The sequence below is a fragment of the Labrus mixtus genome, unplaced genomic scaffold (genome assembly GCF_963584025.1).
Source record: "Labrus mixtus unplaced genomic scaffold, fLabMix1.1 SCAFFOLD_49, whole genome shotgun sequence".
In the NCBI taxonomy this organism is placed as follows: Eukaryota; Metazoa; Chordata; class Actinopteri; order Labriformes; family Labridae; genus Labrus; species Labrus mixtus.
The window spans coordinates 255,001-260,000 of NW_026870198.1; the positions used below are offsets into that span (position 1 = coordinate 255,001).

Below are 5,000 nucleotides of genomic sequence, written 5' to 3' on the forward strand. Positions count from 1 at the left end.
CTATAAGCTTTTTCATTTTTTTGATCATATGTTTTTTTTTTATCATAGAGAGACATATTCACATGTCCAAAAATTCAGCCAGAATCAAGGGCATGACATCTTTAAAAGGCCCCTGTCTGCACACAATAATGGCTTACGGCCATACAACCCTGAACTTGTGCGATCTCGGAAGTTAAGCAGGGTTGGGCCTGTTTAGTACTTGGATGGGAGACTGCCTGGGAATACCAGGTGCTGTAAGCTTTTTCATTTTTTTGATCATATGTTTTTTTTTTATCATAGAGAGACATATTCACATGTCCAAAAATTCAGCCAGAATCAAGGGCATGACATCTTTAAAAGGCCCCTTTCTGCACACAACAATGGCTTACGGCCATACCACCCTGAACACGCCCGATCTCTTCCGATCTCGGAAGCTAAGCAGGGTCGGTCCTGGTTAGTACTTGGATGGGAGACCGCCTGGGAATACCAGGTGCTATAAGCTTTTTCATTTTTTTGATCATATGTTTTTTTTTTATCATAGAGAGACATATTCACATGTCCAAAAATTCAGCCAGAATCAAGGGCATGACATCTTTAAAAGGCCCCTGTCTGCACACAATAATGGCTTACGGCCATACAACACTGAACTTGTGCGATCTCGGAAGCTAAGCAGGGTCGGGCCTGGTTAGTACTTGGATGGGAGACCGCCTGAGAATACCAGGTGCTGTAAGCTTTTTCATTTTTTTGATCATATGTTTTTTTTTATCATATAGAGACATATTCACATGTCCTAAAATTCAGCCAGAATCAAGGGCATGACATCTTTAAAAGGCCCCTTTCTGCACACAATAATGGCTTACGGCCATACAACCCTGAACTCATCCAATCTCGGAAGCTAAGCAGGGTCGGGCCTGGTTACTAGTTGGATGGGAGACTGCCTGGGAATACCAGGTGCTGTAAGCTTTTTCATTTTTTTGATCATACGTTTTTTTTTTATCATATAGAGACATATTCACATGTCCAAAAATTCAGCCAGAATCAAGGGCATGACATCTTTAAAAGGCCCCTTTCTGCACACAATAATGGCTTACGGCCATACCACCCTGAACTCGTCCGATCTCGGAAGCAAAGCAGGGTCGGGCCTGGTTAGTACTTGGATGGGAGACCGCCTGGGAATACCAGGTGTTGTAAGCTTTTTCATATTTTTGATGATATGTTTTTTTTTTATCATATAGAGACATATTCACATGTCCAAAAATTCAGCCAGAATCAAGGGCATGACATCTTTAAAAGGCCCCTGTCTGCACACAATAATGACTTATGGCCATACCACCCTGAACACGCCCCTTTTGCTGTCAGAGTTTGTGTGGTGCTGAAGGAGAGCTGACGTGTCAGTACTGAGCAGGACAGCTGGACTAATTTGTTTGTTTTTTGGATGCGCTTTGGATTTATTTAAATACCTCAGACTGTGAGTGAATGTCCCCCAGCAGTCACTGACTGTTAGGGGGATCGTTTTTCTTTTCACCTTTTTTTCCTGTTTTTTTCCACAATTTTGTGAAGAATTTTTGTTTTTTGCGAATGTTTGCTCGTATGTCGCGAGCAAACTCACACGGACGGATCACAAAGATGACAGGACCACGGACTGGAGAGATGAAAAAAGGAAAAGAGAACGGACAACAACGTGAACAAACAAACATGGCACTGAAACAAAGGAATGGATTAAACGACAACGAGAAGAACGACGGACAAAAAGGACGGATGAAAACGACAAATGAAACAGGGAACGGAATGGATGACGGAGAGAGAGGAAGAGAGAGGAGCGGCGGGCTGATTGCTCCGCATGCAGAGAATGGGAGAGGTGGCGAGAGAGCAGAAAAAGAGGAAGCAAAAGTGTCTTTTGAGAGAAAACTAACACTAAACATTGAAATGGTGGGAGACAAAGTTCCTCTAAATCACGTCATGAGCAACATAAAAATGATCTGTGGGGGCCTGCTGGCGTGCAGAACCCTGGGACCTGAAAAACTGGAGGTGACGGTGAGCAACATTAAAGGAAAGGAAAGGCTGCTGGATGGATTTAAAATCGGAGAGACCAGAGTCGTGGCGAGAGAACTAAATAATGATGAGCTGGTGGTGTCTTTTTTAAACCTGCCAGCGTATATCACAGATGAAGAAATAGTTTGGAAGCTGACGGGATGGGGAGTGAAACCGACATCACCAATAAAACGCAGAATGTGGCCTGGAACAATGATAGCTGACGGAACGAGGTTTGTCCGGGTCAGATTTAATGACCAGGTACAGTCACTCCCTTACTCCACAAAGTTTAACACTGTGATGGGGAACGAATACTTTAGAGTAATACATGATAGACAACAAAAAGTGTGCAGGATGTGCATCCAGCCGGGACACATCCTGAGAGAGTGTCCAGAATTTATGTGCCACAACTGTGGGGTGCAGGGACACTTTGCGCGAGAGTGCAGCGCGAACAGCACAAAATGCACAAACTGTAAAAAAAGAGAAAATGAATGTGAGTGTGAGAACGGAGAGGAAAGCAAGAACGAGGTGGAGGAGGTGTACGAGGATGAAGACGAGGCGGAGGAGGTGTACGAGGAGGAGGCGGAGGAGAAGGAGGTGATCGGAGCAAGCAGGAAGGAGATCAGAGAAGACGAGAACAGTGACGGAGAAATGGAGCAGAGCGGAGAGAGCGGAGGAGAACGGGCGTCAGAGTGCGAGCTGGAGACGCCGGAGCTGGCTGGAGAGGGAGGACAGCAGAAGCAGCGAAAAACGAGCGAGAGAGGGAAAAAAGGAGACGGAAGGGACGTGGCAGAAGACCCGGGGGTAAGCATGAGCACAGAGGGGAGGGAGATGCCTGAGAGTGGTGTTGGACAGGCGGGAGGGAGAAAAATCACGCTAAATAATACGGGTAAAAGCACCAGTCCCAATGAAACGGACAGCGAAATGGATGTGAGTGAACTGGCGAGTGCGCAAAAAAGACTAAGTCTCGGACAACGAAAAAAGTTGGTGAAAAAATTGAAATGTAAGGACAAATAATGACTGACAATAACCCCTGTAAATCCTTTTTTTTTGTTTTTATTTTTATGATAATGGCCTTTAATTTATTTTCGATAAACGTGAATGGACTAAGGAACAAAGAAAAAAGACATGCGATTCTTTCCTTGCAGAATGACGTTTTGTGCCTGCAGGAGACCAGGTGGGATGATTCCCTGGTGGAAGACATAAAAAAAGACTTTGTGGGCCATATTTTCTGCTCCAATGGCACGTCGAGGGCGAGAGGAGTGGCGGTTTTAGTCAAAACGGGTCGGGTAACAGGGGTAAATTTGGTTTATGGAGACAAAGAAGGAAGAATAATAGTAATAGACTGTGTGTATGAAACGAAAAATATAAGAATCATAAATATATATGCACCGAATGGAGAAAAAGAAAGGAAAACATTCTTCATTGCAATAAGCAAATGGTGGGAAAGGAATTGTATAATAATCGGTGACTTTAATGTGGCGATGACACCCACCGATGTGTCAAAAAATAATGTGTTTAAGGGGGATGTGAGCAGGGGGACACTTAAAGATATAATGATAACGAAACAATGCATTGATATTTGGAGATTGCTACATCCATGGGAGAGGGTGTTCTCCAGGAGACAAATTGTACTGAATAGATTAAAACAATCTAGAATAGATTATGCTTTGGTGACATGCGAGGTAGTGAGGTGGATTAAAGAAGTTGAATATAAAACTAATATGTGGAGCGATCACGCTGGAATAGAAATCACGTTTAGAAAAGAAACGAATGTACGTAAAGGAGGGATATGGTGCTTTAATGCAAGCTTGCTGGATGATGGAATGTTTGTGAAAAGTATGGAAAGATTGTTGAATGATGTGGGATATGAGTGGAATGAGAGTGAAGATATGAATGTGTGGTGGGATAGTGTAAAAGTCAGAATTAAAAAAAAGTGTATCAATTATAGTAAAGAGAAAAAGTGGAGAGAAAATAGAAAGGAAGAGAATTTGAGAAAACAACTAAGTGAGGAAATAGCATCGCTTGACAGTGTAGATAATGTAGATGTCGAAAAATACATACATTTAAAAGAACAGTTGGGAGTGATTGAACTTAAAAAGAGTAGGGGTGCAGCCATTAGGAGTAAAATACAATATATGTATGAGGGGGAGAGGAGTACAGCCTTTTTTTTAGGTCTGGAAAAACAAAAACAAAAAAGAACAGAAATAAACGAATTATTAAATGAAGCAGGTAAAAGTGTGACAGATAAAAAGGGAATTTTAGAAATAGTAAAGGGCTATTATGAAAGCCTGTTTTCGAGACAGGAGTGTGATAGTGTGAGTGTGAACAGAGCTTTGGGTGCCTTAAAGAAAAAACTAAGCGAGGACGATAAAATGTGGTGTGATTGTGAGTTTACAGAGGGAGAAATCAGAAGTGCTTTAGAGGGGTTAAACAAAAACAAAAGTCCTGGGAGCGATGGCCTAACTGCGGAATTCTACCAAGCTTTCAAAGAGCAGCTGGTGCCCTTGGTGAACAAATTGAGTAAATATATGGAAAAAGTGAAACATATACCAAAAAGTTTAGGGGAAGGGGTGGTTACTATTTTTTACAAAAACAAGGGGGACAATAAAAATCTGGACAACTACAGACCAATCAGCCTACTCAACACAGACTACAAAATCATAGCGAAAACAATAGCCAATAGAATCAGGGAGGTAATAGGAACAATCATAGAACAAACACAATCATACAGTATACCAAACAGAGACATAGCAGACTCAATCATTTCAATAAAACAGACGGTCAGGGATATGGAAGGGGAGGGGGGAATATGGCTAGGGATTGATTTAAATAAAGCTTTTGACAGAGTAGATCACGGGTTCATGGGGAAGGTGTTAGAGAAGTTTGGATTCGGGGAGAGAATGAGAGAATGGATAAATATGTTGTATACAGGAGCGGAAAGCAAGATAAAATGTAACGGGGAACTAACTGATTCTTTTAAAATATCA

General features: G+C 42.2%; 2 non-coding genes and 4 pseudogenes across 2 annotated transcripts in view; all 6 read left to right on the forward strand.

The window, feature by feature from the left end:
• LOC132966748 (5S ribosomal RNA) overlaps window positions 1-9 on the forward strand; it is a 119-nt gene extending 110 nt beyond the window's left edge. The window contains exon 1 of the ribosomal RNA XR_009670408.1: window positions 1-9. This exon is cut by the window's left edge and continues 110 nt beyond it. This is a non-coding gene — a ribosomal RNA (5S ribosomal RNA).
• Window positions 10-131: 122 nt separating this feature from the next.
• On the forward strand, window positions 132-240 carry LOC132966256 (5S ribosomal RNA; annotated as a pseudogene).
• Window positions 241-362: 122 nt separating this feature from the next.
• LOC132966776 (5S ribosomal RNA) lies at window positions 363-481 on the forward strand. Its single transcript, XR_009670435.1, has one exon. It is a non-coding gene; the product is annotated as a 5S ribosomal RNA (ribosomal RNA).
• A 122-nt stretch (window positions 482-603) lies between these two features.
• LOC132966338 (5S ribosomal RNA) lies at window positions 604-712 on the forward strand (annotated as a pseudogene).
• Window positions 713-833: 121 nt separating this feature from the next.
• On the forward strand, window positions 834-942 carry LOC132966500 (5S ribosomal RNA; annotated as a pseudogene).
• Window positions 943-1,064: 122 nt separating this feature from the next.
• LOC132965846 (5S ribosomal RNA) lies at window positions 1,065-1,173 on the forward strand (annotated as a pseudogene).
• The last annotated feature ends 3,827 nt before the right edge of the window (window positions 1,174-5,000 follow it).